The sequence below is a fragment of the Epargyreus clarus genome, unplaced genomic scaffold (assembly GCF_041222505.1).
Source record: "Epargyreus clarus isolate Ecla_fem2 unplaced genomic scaffold, WU_Ecla_fem_2.2 ptg000035l, whole genome shotgun sequence".
NCBI lineage: Eukaryota > Metazoa > Arthropoda > Insecta > Lepidoptera > Hesperiidae > Epargyreus > Epargyreus clarus.
This window is the reverse complement of record NW_027332240.1, coordinates 9,388,722-9,408,493: the sequence shown is the minus strand read 5'-3', so window position 1 is coordinate 9,408,493 and position 19,772 is coordinate 9,388,722. Positions and strand designations below refer to the sequence as shown.

General features: G+C 38.5%; 1 protein-coding gene across 4 annotated transcripts in view; it reads right to left on the bottom strand.

Annotated features, from left to right (window-relative positions):
* LOC140756452 (uncharacterized) overlaps nt 1-19,772 on the bottom strand; it is a 105,654-nt gene that overhangs the window by 23,366 nt on the left and 62,516 nt on the right. For 3 of the 4 annotated variants that reach the window (XM_073091963.1, XM_073091964.1, XM_073091965.1), the window contains exon 1: nt 1,140-1,291. The exons of the other annotated variant lie outside the window; for it this stretch is intronic. The gene's annotated coding sequence lies outside the window, so the exon portion shown is untranslated. Of the gene's footprint in view, nt 1-1,139; nt 1,292-19,772 lie in introns of those variants that run through there. 4 annotated transcript variants of the gene reach the window in all.

The following is a 19,772-nucleotide window of genomic DNA, read 5'->3' as shown; positions in this document are numbered from 1 at the left end:
ATGAATGAGATTATAAATATTAATTACCCATTTTACTTTTTTTTTACCCATTAAAACTACTTTAAAATTAAATTTAACCTTTTTATGCACATTAACTAACTGTAACACATAATATTACGACCACGACTTCCAGCCATTTTCGAATGTAATATTAAACGTTTTATCAAATTCGTCAGCGAGAGTGTGTGAGCACCGCACAATCGTCATTACTCAGACGAAGCTGGGAATAACTTATGACTTAGGTTAGGTCTAGATCATTTATAGTTCTTATTCAGACAACTTTTGTGTTTTTACTGTTCACGAGGCTTATGCAACGTCTGCTCGTGGAATATGCGGCATAGAGCACTGTTGCTTTTCCTGGTGAGATTTGGAATATGCTAGTAAGAGTAACGTTGGGCCAATTATTGGTGGAGATGAGTCCGGTAATTGGCGTATTTGTGACCAATCATTGGTGTATTTATTGTATCACCATTTTTGAGATAAAGTTGTTAGTAGTCGAGTTTATTTTTTTTGTGAAGACACATTTATTTACAACATTTATTTTGTCTTCATTCATTAGCCTATTAGGTAATATTAATGATCAATGAATGAATTTAAGTTATTCTTTGATTATAAGCGACTTCAAAGATAAAAAATAAAATATTAAGCGTTGACCTTGCATGCGATCGCATCGCAATTTTCACGGAATTGCAACTAAATATTTGTATTTACATGCCTATTTACAGGCCACTTAATATAAAGGAGACATTCTATAACATAATTATAATAAACTTTATGACGCCATAAATTTAATTAGTAAAAAAAAAAAGTTTAAAAAAAAAGCCTATTGAGACGTCTGTTCCATGTCCACATTAATCAATCGTTAATTTATTATCGGGCAAAAATTACAAATTCGGAACAAATCGTAAAATAATGCTTACTGTATTCATAGAAAATAATAGATTTTGTTAATTCCCTCAACCCTTCATACACAGGCACATACATAAATAAGTGACATTTGAGATAAACTTTTAAACAGCAGTGAAAGATAAAAAGGGCTCTAACCAAAATATATATTTTAAAAAAGGTACGAAACATCTTTTTAATTGATTAGAGCTTGATTAATATTTGTCTTATCCTAAGTAATGAAGATCACTTACATTCAAAATCTTCCCGCACACAGCACCGCAAACGCAAATCAAACACCACACACACACTGGCAACTAACAAAAATAAAATGACAGTTGCAAAAAAAAACAATTTTCAAAATCCGAATGCGGTCTACGGCGTCCCAACACAGAGTGCACGCGAGCCGACCACTCTCCCTCTTTAAATCATTTGAAAGCTCTACCACCATTATATGCTGACCTCCATTTTGTAACACATGTTACAATGCAGAAGATGAACTTACAATGGTGCTTCTTCGCACAATCGGGGGCTAACTGACATCAATTAACGTAATTAATGTTAGGGGAAAAGTGGCTAATTGAGAAGGAAATATTTTGATTGTGTTTTATTTAGCTTAATATTACTTAATATAATTTATTTTAATTGTATTAAATATTTTTTCTATTTTTTAAACAAATACTGTGTAACGCTAATTATAGTTGTATATAAATTGCGCATGAATAACTTAACATAGATATTTCAATTTGCATTAATTTCAATAGAGATTAAAATTGAATATCTTAAGTACAGGCTTCAGTATGATAAATAAAATGTTAAGAGTCCCCATCGATCCCAAGTGTGTAAAAAAATGTAGAGTCAAAAACATCTGATTTTGCATTTTTCTTGTAAACTGTGAGTGTTCTCCCAAAATAGCCGAGATAAAATTGTAGATCATGGAAACAAAGAAAAATTGTACTTAATATATTTTTTTGCGACGACTATTATCCAAAGCACATTTCCGCATAACTCGTGAAATATATAAAAGCAGTGATCCGAGCCGAGTAATTTTGGCTCTTCAATGTAGAGATCGGAGGATCAATTCCACCCTTTACTGGTCCTCTGCAGGGTACGGTTCGCACAGGTTGAGTGCAGATTGGTAGACTTCGCACACCTTAGACAACATTTTATTTAAGAAATGCCAGGCGTTACCTTCGCCGTATACGCAAGAGATAATTTATAAATATTGCGTATAATACACAAATAACTTCAAAAATCACAGGTGCTGAAGATTTGATCCTTGAATTGAGAGACCAAATTTCAATCAGTCATATCACTTATTGTTAAACATCTGTAAATGATTCTAAGAAATATGAATCACTTGACTCTTTATCGACATAATGATTTCTTATCAGTAGCAGTCGATACAATATTATACAATACGCATAATTGATTGGAAGAAAAACAAAAACATTTTATTTATTTCAATTACTGTATCAATGTATAATATCCTATATTTTCATATGAGCTACATAAGTGGCTACTGCAGCCCATAGACCTTCTAGGGGGCACGTCGTCCGGGACCTTCAAAAGGTACCGGACGACGTGGGAGCCACGCAGGGTTATGTGGGATTTTTACCGCACTAAATCCCCGGTGGTCATCCTCAACGCTTTGGAAGGACGGCGGTAAGTGTGGTCGTATCCCGTCGTAAACATCAGATGGTGTGGGAGGAGTCAAAAGTGCTCCCCCCAGGGCAGAGCCCGATTGGGGCATCGCGCTTGGAGGACTTCGGTTGTGTTCCTTCGGAGATCCCGGAGTCCTCATCGCAGCGTCGAGAATGGTCACCGGAGTTTTAGTGCGGTAAGTATCCACATAACCCCGTGTCGTCACAGCACTTTTGAAGGTTTCCCCTTCGTCAACAAAAAGGTGTGGTGTTGGTACCACTGGAGTTGAACCACAAAGAGCCTAATCCAGGAAAGCGGAAATGTATACAATTATAAAACATGTGTCTTATGTACGTGTGTAATTTGCTTGTTGTATGTTCGAAGTTTTGGTGTTTGTTGTATTGTTTATGTGTGAGTCATTGTTTACATTTTATTGCTTATTCTTTTGTCGGATTGATTAGCTGCGGTACTAAATTTTACGGGAAAAACTTTGTTGCATGTATTTATAAATGTATCACTATTACTTGGGAGGTCCGAGGTTCGAATCGCCCGAGAGTTCTTAAAAAAAATGTCATGGATGTCTATTTATTCGCATTTAGCCTGCGGGATGAACTATGGCTTAAATCTCTCTTACTCTGAGTGAATACCCGTGCCCAGCAGTGGGAAAATATTGGGTTGATAGCAGACTGTGAGCTGCATTGTTACTTCGTCTTTATTTAATCATCATCATCATCAGGCAGAGATAGTCTAGTGGTTAACCTAGGTTAAGTATATCTTAGGCACGCATATCTGTGTTCCTGTAGTTCCGGGACCAGAATAGGGCTACGGTATCCCCTGCCTGTCGTAAGAGGTGACTAAAAGGGGCTTTCGGGGTTGCGGGCAGCAAGATTCCGGTTGCGTTCCTTTGGAGATCCCGGAGTCCTCTACGCAGCGCCGAGGACGGCCACCGGAGGGGTTTTAGTGCGGTAAAAGTCACGTACAACAAAAAAGGCACGCACCTCTGATTTTCCAAAGTTATGTGCATATTAGAAACAAGAGAGAGATTTATAAAAAAAAATGTTTAAAGGTATGTGAACACACGCACTTGGCCAGCGCGGTGGACTATGACGTAATCCTATAATTTTCTTAAACAAAAGGAAAACAGTAATGAATATTTAACACTTTTGAATATTTAAACATGAGAATTGTCCTATACGAGAAGAAATCTATCCTATAAAAAAAGTAGGACGGATATACGGAAGCTTAAATATTATTAAAATCGGTTAATCCGGTTAACAGACAATCACAGAGGCAGTAGAAGTTAAAATTTGTTACGATTGTCAATTACTCCGTCAATTAATTGACGTAACCGCCATTAGATTGATGATATTCGCAATCCAGTCGGGGTCGCTTCACAAATTACGTAAACACCAACAAAGAAGTATTGAAGGTTAGTGGTCAGTAAGTTAGGAGCTTAGACCAAAATATGTAGACTTCGCCTCTGAAATAACTTTAAGGCATAACAGATTCTATCCATCTATTTCTACATTTGAATAGTATGCACGAATACATCATACAAAATATTGACGTCAACTGCGTTCAGTACCTATATCATCATCATCATAAACCCATTACTGTCCCACTGCTGGGCACGGGTCTCCCCTCAGAATGAGAAGGATTAGGCCATAGTCCACCGCGCTGGCCAAGTGCGTATTGGTAGACTTCACATACCTTTGAGATTTTTTTTTTATAAATCTCAGGTATCCAGGTTTCCTCACGATGTTTTCCTTCACCGTTTAGCAAGTGATATTTAATTTCTAATACGCACATAACTTTGAAGAATCAGATATACGTGCCTGGGATTTGAACCTCGGACCCCTCGATCGAGAAGCCGAGTTTCTTAACCACTAGGCTATCACTGCCCTAAGCTAGTACCTATATAGGTACAAAGAATCTCTAATGACTCTATTTTTAAACTTATTATTAAACTCTTATTATTAAACTTAGAAAACGTTGAAAATGCTGTATGTATTACCATTGAACCATTGAATTGAACCAGGAAATAAAGTTTCGCATTCATAAAACTTAAAGTTCCAAGACATGCCAACTTAGTCCTCAGGGTAGCGGCGCATCTATAGTCTGTCTCACGTAGGAATCTAATCTTGTCTGGGGTTAATGATAGATGTCCATGGGCGGCAGTAGCCACTTACCATCAGGTGGACTGCAAGCTCGTCTGCTACCCCTATATTACAAAGAAAAAAAACAATATAGCATCGGAAGCGATGTCTTTACTTTTTAGTCTGGGCTGACAAGATAATTTATAACACGGACTCTACACAAAAGACGAATTTGTTAATATTATCTGCCTTATATCTTAGGCGTTTGTCTCACCATGAGAGAAAAACCTAACATGTAAGGCATTTGATATCAAAGGCTTTGTGGCTCGACTTCGAAGGCATCAACGCCACACGTATTTCTGCCTAATAAGAGTAGGGTTAAGTAGTAAGTACTGTGTTCCACCTTGAAGGATGTAAGGGAGGCATACTTACCCGAGACTTTCCAACTTAATCCTCAGGTATAGCAATGCACCTGTAGCCGATTTTAGATAGGACTTATGTCTCAGGTTGATTACAGATATCTGTAGACGGCAGTAGTCCCAAGAAATAGATGTGGCAGTAGTGCTGCTCTAGTCAAACCACCGAGTGTTTTAAAAGTCCTCGGCTATTAAACATATAACTAAACAATTGTAACAAATTACTTACAACAACTGAAGGCTATGTTTTATATCTATACCTAACGATAAGGCATACGGGCTTCCTGGGGGAAAGCGGTCACCGTCACATGCAACCCCAGAGGAGTCGCCAATGCATCGCCTTTGAAGGAGAGCACTTTTTGCACCCCTCTCGAAGAGCTCCATATCATAGCACTCAGGAAATACCTCAGGAGGAAGTTCATTCCACAATTTGCACGCATGATCATTTACCGTGCAGACCGAATCGTGGATACCCAACACGGGTCCAGTTGATGTGGATGGAACTTCATCGTTTAGCGTATGGTGCGATGAAGAAAGGGTGATGTAGGCAAATAAAAGGCACACCAGCATTCCTCTACAATATCACCAAAAAAAGTCTTCAAAATCCTCTGTGGGACACACACCTTAAGCAGTACTTAACAGTGAATATAGCCAATGTTTTAGAGCCGCTAAGAATCAGTAGGTTTCGTCAATGACATAAACAATAGTCGAAAAGTTCTTGGTTAAATTACTGTGTGAATAGATAACTTGAATTCTCTATTGATAGTCATATATTATGTACAATGTAATGTTGCAGCTGGATTGTAAAAGCAGGCTTTGTAAGCATTGAGCAACGAATGTTTGGTTAGTAGGCAATTGTGGAAACTTCGTGATTTAACTACAAAAGCTCTAACACCACACCTATTTCTCTTTTCGTATTTCCACACCTAATAACACCAGTTTAGGTGGTGCATCAGGTTGTCCCTGTAGTTCCGGGACTAGAATAGGACTATGGTATCCCCTGCCTGTCGTAAGAGGCGACTAAAAGGGGGCTTCCGGAGTTGCCGGCGGCAAGAGTGGGAACTCGAACCGTCCGGAGAGCAACCCCGGGAAGGACGGCGGTATGTGTGGTCGCATGCCGTCGTAAACACCAGGTGTGCGGGAGGAACGTAAAGTGCTCCCCTGGGCAGAGCCCAACCGGGGAATCGCGCTCGGAGCACTCCGGTTGTGTTCCATCGGAGATCCCGGAGTTCTCCACGAAGCGCTGAGGACGGGCACCGGGGGGGTTTTAGTGCGGTAAAAATCCCACATAGCCCGGCGTCGCTCCCACGTCGTCGGGTACCTTTTGAAGGTTTCCCCCTCGAAACCAAAAAAAAAAAAACAAGATAGGTGGTGCATCAGGTGCGTACCGTCGTATACACCGGACGGTGTCAAATCAAATCAAATCAAATCAAAATTTTTTATTCAAAATAGGTTCTTTACAGATCACTTTTTGAATGTCAAAGCAACTACCACCTGTGATGATTCAATCTCACCTGGAGATCGGTCTCGGGGCAATGCGCTGAGAAGACTCCGGTTGCTTTCCTTTGGAGATCCCGGAGTCCTCTACGCAGGGCTAAGGACGGCCACCAGGGGGGTTTTAGTGCGGTAAAAATCCCACATATCCCCGCGTCGCTCCCACGGCACCGAGTATAGTCCGAGCCAAACTGCTAGTCCGTTCCGAATATAGAAACGAGTCGCGTCGCTACAGCAAATTGTAGATATCAGAGGGACGAGGACAGCGCAGGACCTCCCCGGCACTCTCCGCTGCCCACTCTCCCCCGCGGGTACATAGCTGCGTTAGTGTATTAACTTCAGAGCGGACTAGAAGTTTGGCGCGGACTATACCTTTTGAAGGTTTCTCCCTCAAGAAGAAAAAAAAAGGTGGTGCATCGTGTGTGGTGAGGGGTTAGACATGGGTACCAACACTACCAACTTTTCCGAGGCGTTCCAATTTAGTCTTCCGATGTAGCGACACTTCTGTAGCCAACCTGATGTAAGAGTCTCATCATATCTAGGGTTTTTATTTTATTGTCTACCAATGGCAGTAGCCACTTACCATCACTTACCACCACTAACTTATTACTACATTATTATTAGATGAGTAAAATACATAGATCGATGACTAACAAGAAAGTGTAACCAGTTTCGAGAATTGAAATTGTTGCATGAAAAAAGTTGTGCCACGTTTCCGTTCTAAAATGTTCCTAAAATGTTATTTATTTATTACGTAATTTATTTAGTTATTTATACGTTTCTCTGAAATGTTTTTATTTGTTAAGAATTCAAGCAATAAATGATAAAATCGTCCTTTTGTGGCTTCATGCCATTTCAATGTGGTGAAGTATCTTTTAATTTTACTTATCAAACACATTATTATAAAAAGTAGATAACTTCGTGGATTGACCCGACAGAAGAAAAACTTTGTACAACGTCTTACATGGAAGAAATTAGGTATTTGGCAAGACACAAGGACGTTCCAACTTAGTCCTATGTTTTTAATTATTAATTTCGCCCCCCCCCAAAACTTACCCCCAATTCAAAATTCAGTTGAAACTTATACCTTCACCTTTGTCATTTCACCTATGGTCACAAAAAGGAATAAAAATACCAAATTTTAACTTATTTTGTCCAATAGTTTCGAAACAAAGTGGCTGTGACAGACGCACGAGTGATCCTTATAGGATTTTTTTGGTTTTCATATGGAACTCTAAAAATAGTTACAACTCTCAGATAAGTAGGTTACAATGCTACGAATTTCGACCATATATCTGTATAAGTAGATATCATATCTAATATTATTTATAACATGACTATAAACTTGAAATTGTTTTCATATGAGTTTTTAATTCTAATTCAAGTTCTATTTAAAGTTGACTGCAGATGTCCATGGAGTGGTCATTTAATATACCGATTTTAATCCAGTCCATTCACTATATTACGTATATAAAAATTTGGCTTCCGTATGTTTGTCGCTGCAATACTAATACGAAAAGTAGACAATAAAGTGGCTTGAACTTTTTAATGTTTTAGATACTTTTTACGCTGAAGCTACAAAATAGAGAACAGTTTTTTTGTGGTAAGTACTTGGCATTTTTAATAACGGGGGAAAATTTTCAAGATGCACCCGGTGCCGTGGGAGCGTTACTGGGTTGTGTGGGATTTTATCCTCCAAAAATCCCCTCGGTGCCCATCCAAATTTTGTATGTCCATTGCGGAATCCTCTGAGCTTGATGTCCCTATCGGCTCAAATATATCCTTGTGAACTCATGCAAGATATATAGGTACTTATTACAAAATTAATTATTAGTGATAATTACAATTCCTTTACCTCCACCTTACAATTTCCTTTCAACTAAACGGTGAAAGAAAACCTTGTGACCTACACTCTACATCCTTGAAAGAAGTTATTAAGGGTGTGTAAAGTCCTACCAATCCGCTATTAGTCAATGTGCTGGACTATGGTTTAAACCCCTCGCACCCTGAGACCTAAGCCCAGCAGTGGGACAGTAATGGGTTCACAACGATGAACCAGCACGGCCGGGTGTAACCACTATTACATAAAACAATAAATGTGTAAACTAAAGAAAATATTAAATATTTTTCACTATCTAATAATAAACACAGAATTGCAAATGTATGTAAATTTTATGTTAGCTGCTATAAAATTATGTTTCTGCATTTACAACCACAAAATTTAATTGTACAATCTTTTTTGATAACCGAATTTCTCTATGAGGCAACATAATTGTTTTCAACATAGAATAATTTTATTTAGGCTTTAATAACATGTTATGTTTATAAATAATGTATGTTTTATGTAATAATTACAAATTAGGACGCATAGATGTTGTCATAATAATTATTATATGTAACCGACTCTATTTATAGTATTTTTTATATAACTAACTGATCCGACAAACGTTGTGTTGCCATATAAATAAAAAAATGTTAAAGGTGAACAACCCTTAGGTAGAGGAAGAGGAAGATATAGAAGTAACTAAGAAGCACTCTGCTGGTAGCCACTGCCGCCTATGATCAGTTGGACATCAATAATCAACCACAGATAAATTTCTACCACCTCCAAATGGGATTAGATCGAACGACTTTAACCTGAAGACTATGTAAGTTGGAATGTGTGTACCTGCCTGACCACAACCGTCGAATTTAGAACCGAAGAATTTAGCTTATATCAATTTCAGAAAGCAGAAATAGGGGCAGTTGTGACTACTGCGACTGACGGTGTGGTAAGGGAGACATAGTTGTCCGAGGCGTTCCAGCTTAGTCGTCAGAAGTAGCGGCGCAACTGTGGCCGATCTCATGTAGGAATCTAATTCTATCTGGGGTTGATTACAAATGTCAATGGGCGGCAGTAGCCACTTACCATCAGGTGAACTGCATAAAAATGACACGAATAGTGGAGAACCAATATAAAAACATCGAAACATTTTTTAAGATATTTTTTTCGAGTCTGTATTAATATAACCTTACAATGTGTTGAGGTATCAAATAGAGAATTCAATGAGGTATATGATTTTGCGGGTCTGGGTGTTTATGACACGTGTATGTATGATTGTTGAAAGGTTTGCTTATGTTCAGAAATTACATTTCTATTTATGACTTAGCGAATAAATTCATGTTTTAGGCGAAGACAAAATGTGGTAAAACCCTTTGTGGTTCGACTCCGGCGGCACCACCGCCACGCCTATTTCTACCTAATAACAGCAGTGTTAGGCGGTGCTGTGTTCCGTTTTGAAGGGTGTGGTAAGGGAGACAAACTTTTCCCAGGCGTTCCAGCTTAGTCCTTAGGGGTAGCGACGCATCTGTGGCCGATCTCAGGTAGGTTTATCTAATTTTATCTGGGGTTGATTACAAATGTCCATGGGCGGCAGTAGCCACTTACCATCAGGTGGACTGCATGCTCGTCTGCTTCTCCCATAAGGCTTTGGGTTTCGTCGAATCGTGTAGGGTATTTAAATAGCTACACAAAATATTAAATATTTATGTGTTTGCTACATGTATGACATCCACAATTCCATTCTTGTTTCTGTCTACAAGTACAAAATAGTTTGTAGTAAAACATATGAATGTAGTTAGGCGCCTCCTACGCAAATTATAGAGTCAAAATACTCCGTAAACCCGCTAATGAGATATAACCAAAACGAACATAATGACCAAACGGCAACAGGTGAAACAACTGAAACTTTCTAAGATCTAAAACTGCTAAACGTTGGTTAGCATCGATTACGTTGTTTTCAAGATAAAGGTAATACGATGAAACCGAAAGTTTTTATATTGTGTTTTTACGACAATGCTAAGGGTAATATATTACAAACGTGTTTTTTATAATATAGGAGTAGCAGACGAGCTGCAGTCTAGCTGATGGTAAATGGCTTTTGCTGTCCATTGACAACTTTGCGTACTTTTCCGAAGCGTTCCAGTTTAGTCCTCAGGAACGTATCGGTGGCCTACCTAAGGAAGGCATATTTAATCCTATCTGGTTGATTACAGATTTCCATGGACGGCACTAGGCCATCAGGTGGACTGTAGCAAAAAAAAAATGTTTATATATTCTTTTTACTATGAAGACCCGCGTGGCCGCGGTCACCAAGCTGATCTGACGCGCAAAGGGTTCCGGGTTCGATCCCCGGCCAGAAAGATATTTGACTGATGACTTTAGATATCTATTCTGGGCCTGGTCTGAGTGTTTGTGTATCAGTCTTTGTGTGTCTCCACGAAACTATCCTAGTGGCATCCTAGTGGGGCATCCATGCTGTGAGTGTTTTTTTTTTTATAATATCGGAGTAGCAGACGAGCATGCTGTCCACCTGATGGTAAGTGGCTACTGCCGCCCATGGACATCTGTAATCAACCCCAGATAGGATTAGATATTCCTACCTGAGGTCGGCCAGGTGCGCCGCTACCCCTGAGGACTAAGCTGGAACGCCTCGGAAAAGTCTGTCTCCCTTACCACACCCTTCAAACCGGAACACAGCAGCGCTTAACACTGCAGCTGCTGTTATTAGGTAGAAATAGGTGTGGCGATGGTGCCGCCGGAGTCGAGCCACAAAGGGTTCTACCACCTTCAGAAAAGAAAAAAAAGTGTAGAAAGTGTTTCCTCAAATGCGGAGGGTAATGTTTTTCGAATGCTGTGGCTATGGCTTAGATTTTAAACACATGTGATGCCTTTTTGTTTTTTATTTGAGCCTAGCAATAAAGTAGACGGGGTACCTGATGGAAAGTAGTCAACGTCGCCTATGAACATTTGCAACACCAGATGAGTCGCCAATACACTGCCGGCTTTAATGTCGTCGGATGTCGTTCCATTCGTCTAAATTGTAAGAGTATAGGAAAAAAGGAGACTTATACGAAGCATTCCAACGTAGACCTCAGAATTAGCAACCCACCTGTAGCGACCTCAGGTCGACTCAGGCGACTCTATCTGGGATTAATTACAAACACCCATGAGCAGCAGTGGCAACCTACCATCAGGTGGACTGCATGCTCGTCTGCTACTTCTATATGACAAAACAGTATTAGGTATAACTTTAAAGGTCAGGTAGCACACACAGACACTCCAATTTATTCATAAACATTAACTAAAATGATTTGAATACAAAAGCTTAAGGAAAGCGACAACATACGCACAAACGTACCTACAACTTGGCGGTGAAAGTGATGTCAAACACACGATCACACGGCTTGCCAATTATGTAATTATAGTAATCGATTTTAGAATAATCGGAATGCGAGAAATCGATTTTCGTTTTCATGGGTGGTTGGCCTTGAAGGTTTTTGAACAGATTAACAGATTTTATTCAAATTTGAAGCTTATAGACTAAATTCATATAATTTTATATCCTGAAATGAAAGGTAGTAGAAGGTTAAGACACAGAGCGTTCCATAATAGTTGAGGTCATCTGTAACAACAGCGCATCCCTTATTTTTATAACGAGGGGGAAACCTTCAAAAGGTACTCGGTGCCGTGGGAGCGACACAGGGTTATGAGGGACTCTTACCGCACTAAAACCCCCCCGGTGGCCGTCCTCAGCGCTGCGTAGAGGACTCCGGGATCTCCAACGGAACACAACCGGAGTCTTCTTAGCGCGGTGCCCCGTCGGGTTCCGCCCAGGTGAGCTTGACGCTCGCCACACCGTCTGGTGTGCACAACGGTATGCGACCACACATACCGCAGTCATTCCCGAGGTCGCTAGCCGGGCGGTTCGAGCTCTCACTCTTGCCGCCGGCAACCTCGGAAGCCCCCTTTTAGTCGCCTCTTACGACAGGCAGGGGATACCGTAGCCCTATTTTAGTCCCGGAACTACAGGGACAAAGAGCTGCTATATCCCGAATAAAGGTTAAGACACAAAACGTTCCAATATAGATCCTGAAGATATCTATAACAAATCTTCCGTAACCGACCTAAAAGTAGAACAAACCTCTCTGTAGTTAACTACCCATTTTTAAGATGGCGTGACCACTTAAAATCATGGGCATGCAGTCCATGATTTTAAGTTTGTTTGCTACTCCAACTTCAAAACCATAGTATAAGTTTATAAGCAGAAATAGGTGCGGTCATTTGATTACTGGTAAAGGCCTATGGTTCATTGACAAAGCCTTCACATAAATATTTTAATAGATTTGACAATTCATGACGCACTATAAATCAACTGTCAAAAATTTCAGGCCGTTAATTATTTATGTACAGTCGTAAAAAATATCGTAAAATAAATTTACAACTACATTATTATATGTAAGCACACGTAGCAGTATCACACTTTATTACTGTTTCTCAAAGAATAAAACTTTATGAAAAGATTAAAGAACCAACTGGTTAAAAATATTAACTGAAAACGGAATAGGAAGTACTAAGTTAGGAAAATGTAGGATAAATAAATGTATATTTAGAAAATTAAAAAGCAAGCTTTTTAGGGATGACTTTATATCTTTCGTATTCTTCTTAGAAAACTTTCATTCTTTCACATTTTCCTTCATTTCTTTCTTTCAACTACATTTGATTTAGATTCATCCAAATCAAAATTCAAAGTAATGAGCGTATTATAAAAATTATTACTAGCTTAAACGGTGAAGGAAAACATCTTGAGGAAACCTGCATACCCGAGAAATCTTAAAAAAAAAGTGTTCAAAGGTATGTGAAGTCTACCAATTCGCACTTGGACAGCGCGGTGGACTACGGCAAAAATCCTTCTCATTCTGAGAAGAGACCCGTGGCCAGCAGTGGGACAGTAATGGATTGATGATGATGAGTCATCCAAATGAAATGTGTAAAATATAAATACCTCAAATGGCCGGGGTTAAGCGGTTTACATTTTTTGCAACATTTCACCCTCATATATGTAGATAGCAAACTAACAAAGACCTTTTGAAAAGTTTAGAGTCTATCACGACAGGAACAGTAAAATTACTATATAAAATATTTTATGTAATAATATTACCTGTAATTTTAATAAAATGTCATCTTATTTAATTTTCATATTCCATAATATAACCTCTAGACACTAAGGTCAATTTAGCACAAACCTCCGACCCTGGCACTTTTCTGTGGCACCAATGTCACATTACAAAATCGTCAACAGCCTACGTACATCATCGATTAATTTCATCATATCACAGTTAATATTAGCATTTGTTTTCTAACAAAAATTAGTCAGTGTCACGAATAATATACATACATATTTGTTTACGCCTGCTACTAATCAATAGCATCTTTCCTACCACTAAACTAATTAGCGCCTGCAAAAATCTATTAGCTTTAATAAAATCTTGTTATTTTTACTTGTCCCTGTTGTCTCGTGGCATCCACGTTAAAATTAAAGTCATCCTCGAAAATCAAGTCTTATAAATTTTCTGACCTCTGGAGCCTTAACATTGGTCAACTTCGGCCTGGATTCGCATCAGCGATTAAAGGATCAGCGATTTACGCCAAAGGAATATACACATATTGGAAGAAATATTCGCCACGTGTGTGGAGCTCATATGTGGAGGTTATTGTTCTGGACAAAGGATTTATGAGGAGTGGATCGCGAGAAAGTCGGTATTTTTTGTGTATTTTGTGCCCTAGCCTTGAGTTTAATATCTCAGTTAAATTTAATTTTAAACAAAGATTGTGAGTTATTAGGTTGTGATATTAATCTTGGTTAAAAAAGTTAAAATTTATGTTTAATATAAAATACATTCACTCTTATTGTTAGATTTAGTCAAAACATTGTTATTTAAATAAATAAGGCAAGTTAAGGGAAGTCCATAAACTGATTTATGTAAGTGCCTACTTTCAGTTAGTCTTTGGTTTGGTTTAATATTTTGTAAGCACTAAGTAAAAAGTAAACTATATTTATTAGAAATATATTTAAAAGAAATTAATGTAAAATTCTTAAACATTTTGTTAGTAGGACACATTATATTACTTTACATTATTATTAAATCCATGGTTGTATGCCTTTAATTTCATTAATTACAACTTCTCATTGAGTAGGTACATTACTTCTAATTGTTGTTACTTGTTTTATAGTTTGAATCAAAGATTTTCTTAGAAATAAGTTCCTATTACCTTGCTACAATAGTGTTAAGGTTGTAAGATAAGTTATCTACTAGCCAATTGTTATTTTATATATAATTGTAACATTATTAAAATAATTGAAACATAAATTCTTGAATGAATTTTACAAATTGTTAATTAGTTAGCCAATACAGTTGAACTTGGTTATTTATTGTACATATAGATATCTTATTATTAGGTTAATTTAGTGGTTAAACGTAACCACATATTGGAACTGTAAAATAATTGTATATTCATATACTAATTCCAGGGTTGTGCAGCTGACTCCCAAAAATGTCTGAGAAAAGCGAATTAATAAAGGAATTTTCTGAATTAACAAAGAAACGTAGCAGTTACAAAGGTCAGGTTACAATTTTTATTGGATTTCTGAAATCCCTTGGACCCCCGAGCTCTAAGGACATAGGTGAGTTAGAATTGCGTTTGAATAGGTTAAACTCATTGTATGCCCAATACGATAAGATTCAGACCAGATTAGAATGTATAGCTGAAAATATTGATCAACAATTAGAGGAACGAGAAGAATTTGAGAATAGGTATTATAAAACAATGAGTCAGGCGCGCGAAATGCTTGAAAATTGCAAAGGAACCCAAGTACCCTTGCCTAGCGATTGCGGATCACGTAGTGGGAAGCTAAATCCTGTCAAGTTGCCTACCATACAGATACCAAAATTTACTGGTTCGTTTAATAATTGGCTAGAATTTAGGGATACTTTCACTAGCCTCATACACGACAATGACGACATTGACGATGTAAATAAATTCCATTATTTACGAGCGTCGTTGGAGGGTTCCGCTGCGGTGGTTATTTCATCCATTGAGTTTTCGTCCATCAATTATAATGTCGCATGGAGACTCCTATGTGATCGTTTCGATAATAAGCGGTTGTTAATTCAACACCATGTAGCTGCGATATTTAATATTGAACCGGTTACACGGGAGTCTGCCAGTAACCTTAAAAACATAATAGATCAGTTAAATAAAAATATTCGTGCATTAGATTCGTTGGGCGAGCCCACTAAGCACTGGGATACTCTTCTCCTCCACATAATTACTCATAAGTTAGATAGCAAAACCTATCGTGAGTGGGAGGAGTACAAAGGTCGTTTGGATATTGAGACGCGCGTGCAGCTTCAAAATTTTATTGAGTTTATGCGTATACGCACCAACCTACTAGATACAATTGAATTTTCACGACAGACGCACCAATTACCTACCAATTACAATCATAATAACAATAGACATTCTAAAGTTAAGGCTATGGTCACAACACAAAATAAAGTAAGCAATTTAATTTCGAAGGACTCCTGTCCAAAGTGCAGCGGCGAGCATAGGTTAAATAACTGTCCTCAGTTTTTAGCGTTAAGTAATGAAGCTCGGCTGCAATTATTACCTACGTTCAAGGTTTGTTTTAACTGTTTTTCGAAGTCTCATTTTTCAAACAGTTGTAAAAAACAAGGTTGCAAAATTTGTAAACGCAAGCATTCAGCGTTAGTTCACGTTACAGTTAATGATAAGAAGCCACTTGTGCATAGTGACCGCACCGATGACGTCATCGGCGTGACTCCCTCCACCGGTTCAAATAACTTAACATTATCAGCGAGCGTGTCGTCCGCGAGTCATGAAGTAACTAACCGCGGCGACGTTATTCTAGCGACTGCGCTGGTTCAGTTATATGATTCCAACAATCGCGTTCATGTCGGGCGCGCCGTTTTGGATTCCGGTAGCACGTCGAGCTTATTGTCGGATAAAATGTTCCGACGGTTAAATTTGCCCTATAATCAGATAAATCAATCTGTTCAGGGCATAAACAATGTGACTACGTATATTGATAAAATGTGTAGTTTGCGTTTGCAGTCACTTGATAACATTTTTATGCGTAATATAAATTGTTTTGTTTTGCCGTCCTTAACGGATAATGTACCGAGTCGTACAGTTAATATTTCGCATCTTAATTTACCCACTGACGTTTGTTTGGCGGATCCTCACTTTTATAGACCCGAGTCAGTGGATTTAATTTTAGGTGCGGACATTTTTTGGGATTTAATTGGATCGCAAAGAATTAATTTAGGAAGTAATAAACCTACGCTTTGCGAAACTAGGTTAGGATGGATAATTTCTGGTCCGATTAATAATAAGTCTTTTAAAGTATATCCACCTAAACCCATTCAGTGTAATTATGTGAGTGACAATTCGACTATCGATAAGTTATCAAATCAAATTATACAAAATCAACTCGCAGAATTTTGGAATTTAGAAGAAGTTAACGATTTTATTCATTCTAGTTATTCACCGGAACAGAAGTTATGCGAAGAACATTTCATTAATAATACTACTCGTATGCCAGATGGCCGGTTTTGTGTAAGAATCCCATTAAAGGAGAACCCTAACGTTTTAGGTGATTCGTTGCAACGAGCTAAACAGTGTTTTTTATCGTTGGAACGCCGGCTTATAAAACAACCGAAACTATATGAAATGTACCAGGAGTTTATGTCGGAGTACCAGTCGTTGGGTCACATGTCAGAGTGTGAGCTCAAATCGGAAAATAATGCACATTATATCCCACATCATGGCGTCCTGCGGGAGAGTAGCACGACGACCAAATTAAGGGCTGTTTTCAACGCTAGTTCTCCCACCAGTAGTGGAGCTACTTTCAATAGTATTCAATTGGTAGGTCCTACTGTACAGGACGACCTTTTATCCATTCTGTTAAGATTTAGACAGCACAAGTACGTTATTTTAGCCGACGTTGAGAAAATGTACCGGCAGATACTTGTGCATCCTGACGATAGGTATTTACAGCGTATCCTGTGGCGCGATAAGCCAACTCAGTCGCTTAGGGCATTTGAACTTAATACAGTAACGTATGGAACGGCGAGTGCACCGTACCTTGCCACTAGGTGCCTTAAGCAACTTGGACTCGAATGTAAAGACACTCAGATCTCAAAGGTAATACTTCACGATTTTTATGTTGATGATCTGTTGAGTGGTGGGGATGATTTGAATGAAGTTCGAGATCTTCGTGAGAAGATAACGGCTACCCTTGCCTCTGCTCGCTTACCACTGAGAAAGTGGAAGACAAACGAGCCTCAGTTAGTGTCAGAGTTTACGGAGTCCACGCATAATTTAAATATTGGGGGTAACGATTCCAGTAAAACTTTAGGTTTAGGATGGTTATCTAAACCCGATGACTTATATTTTCCTATTGGGATAAGTGTAACTACTGAAAGGAAGGGATATTCAAAACGTGAGATCCTTTCATTAATTTCCAAAATATTTGATCCACTAGGCCTTGTGTCTCCAGTCGTTATTAAATTTAAAATATTTTTGCAAATGTTATGGTTGCACAATCTATCGTGGGATGAACCCTTGACTCGGGACATTCAAGAGACCTGGTTTAATTTAATAAAAAATATACAAGCTTTAAACCATTTACGTATACCACGCTGCGTAATAATCGATTCATTTATTCGAGTAGAATTTCACGTATTTTCCGACAGCTCGGAAAAGGCTTACGGTGCGTGTCTGTACGTTCGCAGCATAGACGATAAAGACAGAATATTAGTACGTTTATTACTAGCTAAAAGTAGGGTCGCACCTATCAAAGCCACAACAATTCCCAGGCTTGAGCTTTGTGGTGCTCTCGTTGCGGCTAGGCTATATGAAAAGGCTTGCAAGTCTCTAAGACTAACGGTAACAAGAACTATATTCTGGACTGATTCAACCATTGTCTTAGGTTGGTTAAAAATGTTGCCAACCAAGTTACATACGTTTGTCCGTAACCGTGTTGGAGATATACTCGAAAAAACTGGCGATTGCGAATGGCGTCACGTTCCTTCTGATCAAAATCCAGCAGATCATGTGTCACGCGGAGTCAGTGTTGATGCCATTCAATCTCTCGAGATGTGGTGGTCAGGACCTGATTTTTTAAAGGGACCTAGTAAGAATTGGCCGTCTACGAAATCATTGTTAGATTGTGAACCGCTACCTGAAATACGTCCCGAAATATCGTGTTTAGTAAAAATGAATAATAATGATCACCCTTTAGAATTTATAAAATTTGAACGGTTTTCGAATTTTATTCGGCTGAAACGTGCAATTGCATATGTGCTACGATTTATCGCATCATGTAAGGGACAGCGTCCTACAAACAATTTCCTTACTGAAACTGAATTAAATAATTCATTAAATATTATAATATGCACCGTTCAGCGAGAATCGTTTTCAGAATACCAGCTATTATTGCAGAAGAAACCTTTGCCTCCTAAGAGTTCTTTATTAAAATTTAATGTATTTTTGGATGAAAATAATTTAATGCGTGTTGGTGGTCGTATTAATAATTCAGAGTTCTTATATGATAAAAAACATCCTTTATTATTACAGTCCACTCATAGATTCACACAGTTGTTATTTAAATATGAACATATAAAGCTTTTACATGCTGGACCACAACTATTGTTAGCATCAATTAGAGAAGTCTATTGGCCAATCGGTGGCCGTAATTTGGCAAAGGCTACTTGTCATCGTTGTATTAGGTGCGCACGAATGAGAGGAAAGGTTAAACCTCCTATAATGGGTAACTTACCACGGCAGCGCCTTACTCCTGGCGGTTATCCGTTCGAATGCGTCGGCGTTGACTACGCCGGTCCTATTGCGTCTATAAGTCGTCAAGGACGTGGTTGTCGTATCGTGAAGGTGTACATAGCGATTTTCATATGTTTCACTACCAAAGCCATCCACTTGGAATTGGTAGGTGACTTGACAAGTAATAGCTACATCCAAACATTACGAAAATTTATTGCTCGTCGTGGAAAGCCACGACATATATATTCTGATAACGGAACTTCATTTGTTGGAGCATACAATGAGTTGGCGACTTTCTTAAAGCAAAACTCTAACTCGTTGTCCGGTGACCTAGTGAATGAGGGAATTAATATTCACTTTATTCCCGCGTATTCACCACATTTTGGTGGAATTTGGGAGGCAGCTGTAAAATCTACTAAATTTCATTTGGTAAGAGTGTTAGGAAATAGCAATTTAACGTATGAAGAATTGTATACAACTTTGACGCAAATTGAAGCTATTTTAAACTCGCGACCACTCACTCCTTTGTCTTCGCATCCAGATGATTTAAATCCA